This window comes from Akebia trifoliata, chromosome 2, assembly GCF_017979445.1.
Source record: "Akebia trifoliata isolate Shusen 1 chromosome 2, ASM1797944v1, whole genome shotgun sequence".
Taxonomy (NCBI): Eukaryota; Viridiplantae; Streptophyta; class Magnoliopsida; order Ranunculales; family Lardizabalaceae; genus Akebia; species Akebia trifoliata.
Window position 1 is genome coordinate 7643061 of NC_141376.1, and position 14159 is coordinate 7657219.

General features: G+C 35.9%; 1 pseudogene across 1 annotated transcript; it reads left to right on the top strand.

The window, feature by feature from the left end:
* The first annotated feature begins 6391 nt into the window (after positions 1-6391).
* Positions 6392-13867, top strand: LOC147409254 (E3 ubiquitin-protein ligase APD2-like; annotated as a pseudogene). Its single transcript, XR_015170429.1, has 7 exons — positions 6392-6664; positions 6766-6862; positions 6987-7058; positions 12581-12819; positions 12911-12980; positions 13339-13621; positions 13698-13867. The product of XR_015170429.1 is annotated as an E3 ubiquitin-protein ligase APD2-like (transcript).
* Positions 13868-14159: the final 292 nt, after the last annotated feature.

The window sequence follows — 14159 nt, forward strand, 5'->3', positions numbered from 1 at the left end:
TAACTTGTTGGCTTAGCTGGTGGTCTTATTACCTCATTAAATGTTCAAATCCAGTTTATGGAAATTCGGGTCTTTAACGAGGAGCATTAGACGGCTACGATGGGAGGATATAGTTAGGGATTTGTGAGAGAATAGAAATTCCGATCCCAAGGAATGCGATACATAACCGTCCTTTGAGGTTAGTATTAGTATATATCCAGTGCAACTCTAATATAAATATGTCCTTGTATACAGCATTTTGACATCCGTACCTTTCATTTAAATGGAAATACTTGACTAAAGGGTTCACCGTTGAATAGATCATAGCCGTTTATCACCATCAAATCAATCTAGTAACATTAGTGAATACAATTTTACAATGTACTTTTTCAATTTATAGAGATACGTGGTGGAAGAATGAATGCATCTCATCAAAAAATAAAATGTTCTTGGGAATTACAGTTGGAGATTAGGAATGGTCAAGGTAGCATTCTTCGATGTAAAGCTCAGATAGTTGAGAAAGTGACACAAGGATAATCGAAATTTCAAGGCACCTGAATCTAGAGAACCTATAAATATAGGAGAAATCGATGGGGAAGATATGCAATTCCTCCTGAAAAAACATTCTGATTTATTTATGAAAATTTTCTTAAGCTTCGAAAGATTTTCCACACAAAATCACCCAAATCGAAAGCAATTTGCGTGAAGTTCGAAATTATTATTAGCTAAGTGGATTCAAGATAGAGTATCTACAGTAGATTTTGTGTGGATCCAAAAATTTAAAACTGCAACTGCCATGTGGTTAAATTTTTTTTTTTTTTTAATATTCGAAGTTGATGTTTATGTAATTGTGAGTTTGATGAGGGCATACAGAGCTACAACTACAATCATCATGTTGTCAAACTTTTTTATTTTGTTCGAACTTGATGCTTTTGTTGTGTTCAAATCTCGTATGCGAGTGCACCAAAAATAAGACTTTTAATACTTAAAATTATTTTTACAATCAATAAAGAATTGAGATATATATATGGGTAGCGTTCAATGACTAACTTTTTGGCAAAACATTTTTGAAAACATGAGTTAGAAGTTTTGGAATGGGCTGATTTTTGGTGAGGATGATCTCTATAGTGAGGAGATCATCCTCACCAAAAATCAGCCCATTCCAAAACTTCTAACCCATGTTTACAAATTGAAAAATCTTGGACCGTCCATTTTTTGTAAATAATTTTTGATGGGGTTCGAAGTTTTGGAATGGGCTGATTTTTGATGATGATGATCTCCTCACTGTAGAGATCATCCTCACCAAAAATCAGCTTATTCCAAAACTTCTAACTCATGTTTTGCCAAAAAGTTAGCCATTGAACATGACCCTATATATATATATATATAAGGAAACATTCCAAGACCTTAAAGAGAGTTAAACATTATGCCAAATATTTTTTAAAACATAGGTTAGAAACTTCAGAATAGACTGCTTTTTTGTGAGGGTGATCTCTACGATGAAGAGATTATCCTCACCAAAAATCAACTCAATTTAAAACTTCTAGCCCTAGTTTACAAGTTAAAGAATCATGGATCAACTTTTGTAAATTACTTTTGATGGAGTTACAAGTTTTGGAATGGGCTGATTTTTTCTGATGATAATTTATATATATATATATATATATATAGGGAAATGTTCAGCACCCTAAGTTTTACCACACACTTTAACAAACGTTTTTTGTCCTACATGGGTTAGAAGTTTTGGAATGGGCTGATTTTGTGAGGATGATCTCTATGATTAGAAAATCATCCTCCCCAAAAATCAGCCCATTCCGAAATGTTTAGCCCCATGTTTACACGTTGAAAAATCATGGACCGTCCATTTTTTGTAAACCATTTTTGATGGGGTTAGAAGTTTTGGAATGAGTTGATTTTTGGTGAGGATGATCTCTACGGTGTAGAGATCATCCTCACCAAAAATCAGCCCATTCAAAAACTTCTAACCCATGTAAGACAAAACACGTTTGTTAAAGTGTGTGGTAAAGCTTAGGGTGCTGAACGGGACCCATATATATATATATATATATATATATATATATATATATATATATATATGTGGATGGGTGGCGTTCAGAGACCCTAAAGTAAGCCAAACATTTTTCAAAACATGGGTTAGAAGTTTTGGAATGAACTGATTTTTTGTGAGGATGATCTCTATGATGAAAAGATCATTCTCATCAAAAATCAGCTCATTCCGAAACTTCTAACCCTAATTTACAAGTTGAAGAATCATGGATCGTCTAATTTTTATAAATCACTTTTGATAGGGTTATAAATTTTAGAACGGTCTGATTTTTGGTGAGAATGATCTCCTCATCATAGAGATTATCCTCACAAAAAATCAGCAAATTCTGAAACTTATAACTCATGTTTCGAAAAATGTTTAGCACAATGTTTGACTCTCTTTAGGGCCTCCAAATGCCACCCATATATATTTGTGTAATAATAGATCTTTCTATCAACATATGAAAATGTTAGAATAATTTAAAATCAAAAAATATTTTCTTTACTAAATTAACAAAAAAAAGTTTTATGGCCGCATCACCATGTGCCATTTAGAAACATGATCCAATCCGTGTGCAATGTCAACTGGATATAGAGTCCAAAATTCTATAATCTTTAAAAACGGAAGTTTAAAAGTTATTTTTTACCTTTATATTTTAATTTTAAATTTAAAAATTTTGTGGCAATCCATTTATTAAATTTAAAAAGATTTATTTATTATTATTATTTGGAATCTAAGCTTATCCATGAAATTTAGAGGCTGTGGTGTTTGGATTCACAACCTCGTAATCTATGTGGGTCCAATGATTTGAAATCTTAAATGTTTGAAATCTCCACCAACCATGTCCACGTGTGTACGTGCGTTGTTGGACAAAGAAACGTGATTTTGTTTCCATCGGTATTTAAAATTTGTGTTTCTCTCCTCTCAGCCCTTGCTTCCTATCTACTAACGACGTTGGACCTGATAAAAGACCATTACAAAGGTAACAAGCCTCAAACAAACGGCCGAGATGGAAAGATACTTAAAATATAATGGGACGCCTAAAAACGTATACTAATTTCATCTCTTTTGCCACGTCGTAATCTTTACTGACCTGTAATCCTTTGGGCAGCTCCTTCATGGACGATCACACAACCATTGGTCCATTGTATATGGAATTCTGGATAGAGTCCAAGTAGCCTTACTAAGTTGGTAAGGATTTCAACCTTAGTAAGAGTCCTTGGGCTCACCTTGTGGCATACAAAAACATAACCCAATGCTTCAAGGTTGCTGAGGATAAAATTCTATGAACTTTCAAAAAAGAAAAACCAAAAACAATTATTTTTCACTTGAAATTTCAATTTTAAGTGTGGTAGTTACGTGGAAGTATGGTAGCCATCTATTTTCAAACGCTTTGATCTAACTAAAAAAAATTGTTTTTTTTTTAATCTGATTTTTTGGATGAAACTTAGAGGATAGGATTGTGGTTTGGATTGCTGATGTTGTAATCCATTTGAATAAAACAACCCTTAGTAAGGTTTAAAATCTTCCTATATTAATAAGGAAAGTGTCTTGCTTCTTGATAAGTGGATTTTTAGCATTTAATCTTGTACCTACAAGAGGAGTTAGGCGACTTCACCAACTACACATGTCCTTTTGGGACGTCTACGATCTTTCCAATCTACTAATCTATTGTATTGGAAAAATATTTGTTTGCTCACAAAAATGTCAATACGAGATTTTTAGAATCCCTAACCAGCCAATCACATGATTTCATATGTTTAAAAGACATCTCAAAATTACAAAAATACCCTTTAGGTTTGGTGGGATTGGTCATATTGAATTTTGTGAAATCCCATATTGATTTTTCTATAAGTAAAAATATCTCACAATATTGTAGGATTATGCAACTAATTATTTTTATTCATTAAATTCAAACATTACTTTATAAATACTTGGGGATTAGAGAAGAAAATCATGGAGGTAAAGGTCTCCTCTCGAGAGAGGAAAGGGCGGACTCACCAATAGATGGTGTTAGCATCACTTCAAATATCCATATTGAAATGTTGACAGGTAGTGGCCTCACATTAACATGAATGGTTGATCTTGCTGGGATTGTTAACCCTCTCAAAACTTGTGCCCTAGCATGCTAATGAACAACCTTGTGACTTTGACATTGGGTGGTTGATGTTGATATTATATTGAAATGTGTCAAACTGGACATATTCAACATCAGGGGTGGAGCTAGTAAGGAGCTGGTGGGGGCAATTGTCCCCAGAGAACTTTGAGACACCCCTATATTTTCAACTAATTACATTTCCCATTTGTCCCCACTCCCTAACATTCTCCCCATTTACCCCCACAAACTCATCTTCCACCAATTTTTACCCCCACACCCTCACCTTCTTCCATTTAAGTTCTTCAACTATACAACTAATTATAATTTGCCCCCACTACAAGAAAATCCTGGCTCCACCACTGTTCAGCATCCTAAGTACAATTTCTACAAATTGTCTAACATGTCCAAGTTATCTGAATTATATAAATAGAGAAGTGTTCGGAAGCCCTAAAGACAGCCAAACATTTTTCAATATTTGGACTAAAAGTTTTAGAATGAGCTGATTTTTTCAATCCATTCTAAAACTTCTAACCCAAATTTGCAAGTTGAAGAATTGTGGATCGTCAATTATTTGTATCACAAAAAAAAAAAAAAAAAAAACAGTCCGTAATGAAATTTCTAGTCCCATAAAAAAAAGTTTACAAATAATTGACGGTCCACAATTCTTCAACTTGCAAGTTAGGGTTGGAAGTTTTAGAATGGGCTGATTTTTTGTGAGGAGGATCACTATGGTGAAAAGATCATCCTCACAAAAAATCAGCCCATTTCGAAATTTCTATCCCATATATTGAAAAATGTTTGGTTCTCCTTAGGGTCTTCTAACACTCCCCACATAAATATGAACATATTTGAAGGAAAAGGCATACAATTTTCCTTCATTGAAGCCCTTATTTTTTAAAAGAAAATTATACTAATTTGATTATCTGATTTACATAGTATGCCCCCCAATAATGAAGCAATGAGCAATAAACCCTAAATTAGACAAAGAGGAAGGGGCCTCTACCTCTACTTTGTACCCACAAATAAATACCAATATATAATATCTGAAATTCAACTTTTGTAATGACATGCTCTACAAAGCAAAGGACACAAAAAATTTATAGTCCTAACATACTTTGAATCAATTATTTCTATTATCTCGATTCTAATGTCCGTTAAAAGAGGTTGAGAATGATGTTCATACAATTAGAGTGTGGTGATCTATGTGATGGATGCATCCCAATTATTTTTTATTTTTTATTTTTTATAATATAACAATAAGACCAATTATACTTCATTAAGTTGAATGTTGGACAATCAAGAAATTACACGTTTTTGAATTGAACATGACATAGATGAAAATTTAAGTACCATCATACATGCCTTATCCCAAAAATTTGGTCGACTAAACGAATCAGATTCCCCAATTCAATTCCTTCAAGAAATAGCCCAACTCATGAAGTACAGGATCAATATTACTCCTTGGGATATTTCTGATCTTCAATAAGATTTAAAGCACATGGGTTTGGTACAAGTTTTTCTAGGATCAGTTGTATTGAATCCCCACGAAATATTTTCCCCCTTAAATCATTGGTACACTATGAAAAAAAAGAGTCAAGTCAACATCAAGTTCGGTTGAATTTAGCCCTTTTATTGGAAAAAAGAAAATTTTGATGCCACCCCTTGACATTGTTCTTCTCTTTTACACTAAAGAAAAATGACCTTAAAGCCCTTGGGTATTTTCCCATATATATCAGTCCACTTCAACCTCGTGAAAAACATGATGATGGCGACGAGGAGGGCATTGGAATCATTTTTCAGTAGTCTGAATGACAAGATCGAGGTCAAGGGTATGTCATCAAACCGTCGAAAGGTGTGTCATTATTTTGAAAATATAAAGGACCACCTATTATGTAAAGGAGACGATGTGTGCCAACTTATCACTTTTTCCGGGTGCAAACAAAGCCAAAACTACCAACCTAACCTACCATTCAAAAACCCACAATTTACTTACCCGCCCAATTCCCCAAAACTAAAATCCCCTCAACTACTCTTCTTCTTCCTGATTTTAGCCCTCCACACTTCATCTCTCCAATCTTATCCTCCTCCACTCATCACTTAGCCATAGTAGTGCCATGAACAGAGCAACTTTGGCATCTCCATTGCCAAGCTATTCCCATGGGTGCCAAGACACATGGCCTCGCTTACTCGTCCCCTTGACACTATGGATATGTGGCATATAATTTAACACTTCCTCTAATTTCTGGTCTGTACTGCTTGAATAATCTTTCAAACCTGAAACAAGAATTTTTCAACTATCGATTCTTGCAGCTTCGTTGTTGTCTCTCCGATATGGGTACCATGGTAATTCTCATTTGGTGCTAGGACCGAACTCGTCATGTCTATTGAAGGCTAGTTCAATCTTTGTAGAGCAAATTCAGGTTAGAGACGAAGCAAAGAAAGGGCTATTCCTTTATGGGCTTTCGGAGAAGCCGGAATTGAGCTTGAGAACTAATTGGAATATATCCAAGTATCTGCTTGTTGGAACCTATCGTCCACGGGTAATATTTGAAAGATTTTTCATCTTGTTTTCTTTCTGTTTCTTGGTTCAAAATGGTTGAAAATTGGAATGCTGTAGAGCTTGAATTCCTACTATTTTCAGGGATTTTCACTATGGTTGAACAAAGGGTCGAGGATCTTAACAGCTTGGACATTAAATACTAGCAATTTCTATAATGTCATGGTGGATTTCTTTAAAGGTAGTGTGAGTTTCTCTGTCTCTTTTTTTTTTTTTTTTGAATTTGGTGGGGTGGGTATCTAACAGAATTAACCTGAAGCATGGTTCTAATGGATGATGAAATTCTATATATGGTAATATTACAGGTGAGCAGAATTACGTAACAGTGCAGCCATCAAATTCTACGAATTCCCACGCAATCCACATTCCAACAAATGGTAAAAATTCTACTTATTAAAAAAATTGATTATCACTTGGTATACGGTGAAACTAACACAAAAACAATCAAGAAGCACAAGATTTACGTAGTTCGGCTACGCCTATGTTATCGGATGAGAGAGTTTCACTATGTATGAAAACAATTACAGCCCTAACTCATAAAACCACAGGTTTCCCAATTCAAAACCAACTCTCCTGAATCCTTAAAAAGTTTTAGCTTATGTTATTGGAGAAAAGTCAAGTTAAGCCAATCCAATAGTGAAATAGGATTCTTTTTGCTGACCCCAATATTTAAGAAGATAAGGCATAACTGTCATTGCTTCTATGCTGATTGGTAAAAGTCAAGTTCTATATGGATAAGTGAAATTTCAATCTTCAAATTGAGCAAATAATTTGTTTTAAACAGGTAAACATAATTTGTTTTAAACCTTCAATTGTTTCTTTCAGCATCTTTTTGTAGGTTGTTTAATCTTAATAAACCCTCATCTTATCATTTTATTGGCTACTGTGGAGGGTAATTCTTGGACCTATTGACACATGACAACCGAGAGAAATAATTACCGATCCACCGGCTTATGTAGAAAATGTATGAGCTTAAATATAGGTCATGTCACTTAGGGCTGACGTGACAGGCGTGACAACGCTATCACTGACAGGACATATGTGACAACTAACAGCCTGACAGATCGGTTGCAACTGCCTCAGACCTATCAAGGCAGTTGTAGCAACTCCTACAACTGTTAGGTTAGAGGGCAGGTGCAACAACTCTGAGAGAAATCACTAAGAATATCTTGGGAAATCCATCAATCAGGACCCCTATAAATATTAGGTTGCAACTCATGTCAAAGGTTAAAAAAAATCTCCTCTGAGAACTCTTTAATAACTCGGTATTAATTCTAACTTGATTGTCAGAGTGGTCTTACAACAAGCTACTAAAAACACATATCCACTTTTTTAGGTTTTGGAGTCGCCACTTAGTTTTATGGTATAGGAACCAAAACATGACTTAAAATCGAAAAAATTTACTAATCTACGAAAAGAAAAGGTCCAGGGATCACGTTACGGGATTGGAAGGTGTTAGGCACCGATTCTACCCGGCAAACGCCGATCTCTACTTTTTCCAAAAATTATTACATTGCTAAAAACGACCTAAAAAAATAAAATAAAAACCTAACATACCCAGATGATTGCGACAACTGGTTTCCTTAGAGCTGGTGGAGAGCGTCCTCGTATGAGTTTTCATACTTTTTATTCGTTACTAGATCCACTTCTGATCTCTAAGATGAGATATCCTCTTCCTAGATTTAAGTATTTTTTTTTTTGAATATTTTTTGGAGGGTTTTTGGATATTTTTAGAGAAAAAACTGGGGTTTGGATGTTAGGTAGGGAGTTGAGATTTCAAATTTAGGATGTTGGGAAGGCTGGGGGGTATTTTTTGACATCTTTTTCTCAGAGTTTCTCTTGACCTACGAGATTGGGTTGTGGAGATTCCTATTTATAGAATTTTTTAGGAGCTTTTTAGTTTGACTAAGTCTCTTTAAGATAAGATTATTTAAGATTTTGAATTAGAATTTTAAATCAGGATTTTAATTCTTACGTACAATGAAAGAATATTTTTTAAGTTTTTTTGGAGAACCCACCTACTTAAATATTTAATTCTTTGGACTCCCAGATGGAGGGGTCTTTTAATAAACGTCAGGTGGGCTCCTATTTGAATGGGCAACTACTTAATATTTGGCCCATAGGCTTAATTGATTGGTTTTAATTATTTAAAATTTTTAATTCAATTTATTAAGATTTCACTTTACGTTAGTTAATGTTTTAATTATCAATTTTGAATTTTTAGGGTTGACAAATTATAATTTTACCCTCAAAGAGGGTTTTTGCGTTGCAAAATCGTTTTTCAATATTTTGGGATACTTTGAAATTGATTTTTCGTAAGGAATTCAATGGAAGTATCAGTTTGTGTCATTTATGAGTTTTTAGTGTGAAATGATCGTGAACCCTATGAGGGGTATTTTCATAATTTTATCAAATTTTATGAAAATTGACGAAATAATTTATTTGATTATAGTTTGTTGTTTTATGTGTTCTAAAGGATTTTTCTAAGCGTAATGTATATTCTATTGATATTTTGATATTAGGGGTATTTTAGTAATTTGGTTATTTTTTACTGATTTTTCTCGTAAAACTTCTTTTTTATTTCAAAATGATGATTTCTATATTTTTGAGTCATATTTTCCTAACGTAGTGTAGTTACTAAAGTATTGTTCGCTTGAGATAATTCATCTGAATTTCTAAAATATATCTAGTAACAAATAAAAAACATTAGAATATTCATTCATCATTGGAAATCGTTGCAATTGGGTTGACGAGTTGATTAATTAGGGAAATGTGAAAATGGGGTGTCTACAGATGCCTTTTTTTAGGAGAGGGTTGAAACAAACTAGATATCAAATCTATTTTAGTAGATAGTGCGATATCCGAATGCCAAAACTAGTGACAATTCATTTTGCAGCCTGATTTAACAATTCGTCAAGACGTTCGAATCCTTGAGGGTAGAACTCTCCCCGAACTAAAAGTTGTCAGGTCCTTGAGCGCGAATTCTCACTGACGGTGTTAAATCATTGAATTTTAAAAAATTCTCCCTGACTAATGGAACAAACGGCATTGGCATCATCGGAAGCTTGCTCAATGATCGACATGGTTGTCTGTTTAAAGATGTGCTTGGGAAGAGCTGCGTTATTCTTCTCAAACATCTCTACCATCTTTAGTTTGGCCTTGAACTTATTATAGGTTTTCTCCCAAGCAGTCTCTAAGGCATCAAACTAAGCCTGCAGAGAAGCAAGCTGTTCTTCCAATGTCTTTTCTCTCTCCAAGTCCTTAACTTTGATAAGCTCCTTGAAAGAGGCAACTTCTCTTTCAGCCAGCGCCAAATGATTCTTATTCTTCTCCAACTCAGATTGTGTGTTGTCTAGCCTGGCCTGGAACCTCAGGGAATTAGCCGTAGTAACATCCATCTCCAATTGAAACTTTTTGGCTTGACATTCTGTTTGTGGTGGTCATTCATTGCCGCATCCCTAACATAGCCGAGCTTGGCCACAACATGTTGCACCTAAAGAGGAAATTTATTCAGGCAAGTGTTAGAGCTCGACGTATTAACGAAATTATTTATAAAAAGAAACAACAAGCTTTAAAACCTTGAAGAAAGTAAAACAAAAGGAGTCGTAAAAAGAAAAAGTCTTATCATAGTTAAAGCCCGAAAAATATCAATAAAAAACTTCATCGAATCCTCGGAGAAGCCTTAGTTTGTAATTACCAAGTCCCTTGAGAGGGCCGACGCCTCGAAGATTGCATGCGCTACCCATGGGTCGAATATCGCAGAGTCATGGTTCATAACTGATTAGACACCCACTTTTGGGTTGACCATCAATGGAGATGGATGAGGAATATTTTCCCTTTGTTGACCGGTCTTAACTGACGAGGTCGAAGCTTGGGATGGCTCGGCAGGGTTCAGGCTGGTGCCAACTGCGACGGGCAGAGGTGAAGATTAGGTAGAAATAGGGGCCACCTTCAAGGGTTGGGTCGGATCCCTTCCGGAGCCTTTTGAAGAGAGGTTAATGGTTCTTTTCCTTTTTTTTTCATCCTTGAGGTCGGCTAGCGGCACCTCCAACATGTCTTCCTTAAAGTTGGAGTCCATGGTGGGGGTTGGGCAATTAGAATACAGGGCCATGTCCTGGGGTTCGGGGTTGGAACGGTAAGGTCGATTGGAAGGGAGAAAGGGTTCAGTAGCGTGGTGGTACAACGTTGAGTTGGACAGAAGGTGGGTGAGTACTACCGAGTCCCCTGCGCTGGTGTCTTTCCTTAGGTCTGCAACATTAGAGAGCGAAAAGTTAGAATATATATAGAAAAAAAGAGGGAAATATGAAACTCATTAATCAGAGGGACGTCAAAAGAAGGAAGAGCAGGTGTACCCATCTTGGTGATTGAAGGAGTGGAAGGCAAGAGGGGGAAGCTTGTCCCTTGGAGCACTTTCCCATCGACTAGTTAACTCAATCAGAAATAAGAACCATTTATTGTTCGAGTCGAGGGGTTCAATAGGGGATGGCTTCCCTATCCTCTTTGAAAGGTAAAAGAAACCTTGCCTATTTGAGCACCTCTTCAAGGATAACTGTGCCCTGATGTTAGGAAGCCTAAGCTGGTGGCCTTCTTTCAGTTGTTCATTCATTTGCTTGAGAGCATGAATTAGGCGGAAGAAGTTCTAGCTCATCTGGTTGGGGGCCCTTCGATAAAAGTTTAGTACCTCTGGAGTTAACCTACTTAAAGGAACTCGGAGGCCTGATTTGAGTTGTCCCCAGTGTACAACGGTGGTACCTGGGGAGAAATCTCGGGATGTTGAGGGTTCATCCGCGTAGGACATACCTATATTGTCAAGGATAGCAAAAGTACTCCTGACTACATCCAGTGGAGGGTGAGTAGGGGAATAAGACTCCCCCTGGCCATAGTGAATGCTAAAAAGCAAAAGAATAGGTTTTAGAGGAGAGGGGAGGGGGGCCTTGACCTCTAACCTTTAAAGAAATTGTCGAAGACCTTGGAAGAACTTGGAAAATTCATAGTGCCTTCGCTGGAGCCAAGTTTGAAAGATTGTACAAAAGCACAGACAGAATGAGAGAAAGGAAAAACAAATCAAATAGTATGAACACGGGTGCGCAATTGATCATTTGTAAGGTGCCACGTGTAGACGATGCATAAATGCACTGCTTACATCAATGGCCGAGAGCACACTTCACGAGGGCAATCATAACATCCACTGCCCTTGAAACGTGTACAGTTGGACGTCATAAGTCAGCGCAATTAATAAGCTAGGACAAAACAACACCCAATTGAAGTTTGCCATATGTCAACTTTTATATGTATCTCAGGACCTCGGATATAGATCCAAGACCACGAGAGGGGGTATTGTGGAGGATAATTCTCGAACCTATTGACACGTGGCAACTGAGAGAAATAATTATCGACCCACCGAATTATGTGAAAAATGTATCGAGCTTAAAATACAAGTCGGGTTACTTAGGGTTGACGTGACAGGCGTGATAGCTCTATCACTGACAGGACAGATGTGACAACTCACAACCTGATAGATTGGTTGCAACTGCCCCAGACCTGTCAGGGTAGTTGTAGCAACTCCTACAACAGTTAGGTTAGAGAGCAAATGTAACAACACTGAGAGAAATCACTGAGAAAATCTTGGGAATCCATTAATCGGAACCCCTATAAATATAAGGTTGCAACTCATGTCAAAGGTTAGAAAAAAAAATATTATCTAAGAATTGTTTAATAGATTGGCACTAATTCTAACTTGATCGTCGGAGTGGTCTTACAATAGGCTACCCACCGAGTTAAGAGTTTTTAAGGGAGATCTCGAGGTAAAGCAAAAAAACACATCTACAATTACTACTAATATTCTCCTCCATATCTAATGAAAATAAGAGTATCTCCATATAGTTCAATTCCAACATGTAAGATTTATTTTCAAGTAATGGACAAGCTGAGTACTTAATGGAAGAAGACAACAGTTATTATGTTGGTGTAGTGAACATGAACCCAAGAAACATTATAATGGCATTGAATGTAAGTGTTTTGTTGATGATGTATGATATTAACAAGGCAAAGAGTAAGTGTTTGACAATTAACGGATTATGTTAACTCAAGCGTTTCTTCCCCAATACCCAATTTTTCATCCTATGCACGCCAAACAATGTAAATCGATCTCAATCCCCATACATGTATTTTTTCCATTTAACCAAAAGAAAATGAGCTTCACGGTAAATTTATTCTTAATTAATTTCAGGGAGATCTCAATGAATGGTCTATCGAATTTTCCTTCGTGGCTCGTTTGGTCACTTACGTTGCAATTTTAGGTACATTATCCACAAATTACACTTGATTTTCTCCTTTTGATTATACTAATTACAAGAAATCTTGGGTCTTAACTACTACAAAAAAGATTTTAGATGTCACTTTTTTAAAGTGACATTTAAAGTGCAGTTTTTGCGGTTGGAGGGATCGCACTAATTGTGCGGTAATTTAGACATTGGTTTATTATGAACATTGATTTTGGAAAAAAAAAACCGATGTCTAAAACCCCATTTTATGCGCATTTTTCATTAGAAGTATAGACATCACTCCTATAGTCATTGTTTAAAAATTGATGTTTAAAGTCTTTTTTGTACTGATAATGTCTTAGTCATGCGGGAGTTATGTTGTTTCTACGTGTAGGAACTATTATGGTTGTTATATTTCTGATCTTGAAGTACCTTGGAGCATGTGAAGGCCAGATGCACCAAGATGAGGTAATAGTGACCGAGTCCGACCCATTAATACCATGGAAGACGATTCAATTTACTTATGGAACAAGTGAAGAAGATACAGAGTCAGGGATGTGTAGCTCTTCTGAGGATTTGTATGATGGGAAGATATGTGTGATTTGTTATGACGAACCACGCAATTGTTTCTTTGTTCCTTGTGGTCACTGTGCTACTTGCTATGAATGTGCTCAAAGGTATATGCAAAGTGTTGGAAATTATTTAAGGTTAATATTTTAGTCACTTAGGTATCTCACTAGGATGGTTTTGCAGAATTTTTTATGGGGAGAACAAGGTATGTCCGATCTGTCGAAGGCTTATTCACAAGGTAAGAAAATTGATTAGTCCTTAGATGTATAGTAAGGCTGATCATAGTTCATAAATACTTGTTTTGGAAATCATGGATTTGTTATTTGAATGAGAAATTTATGAGATTTGAGTGAGTTAAGGAGCTTCTAGTGTTTAGATTGTGTGTGATTATGCATTATTTGACTAAGCCAAGAACACGATGAAAAGTGGTTGCAATGAGACCCTGAATCAATATTATTTTCATCTTCGATCAGTTGAGTGACGATCTTAGTTTGCAGGAGCGAGACTTAAGTGATTTAGGCACTTTTATTACTTGGGGATGATAGTTTTAGGGATGGATGATTACTTCTCGACTGATCAAAATTCTACCTGAGACAACCAAAAATATCAAATGATAATAACCAAACAGATACCTAGATCAAAAGT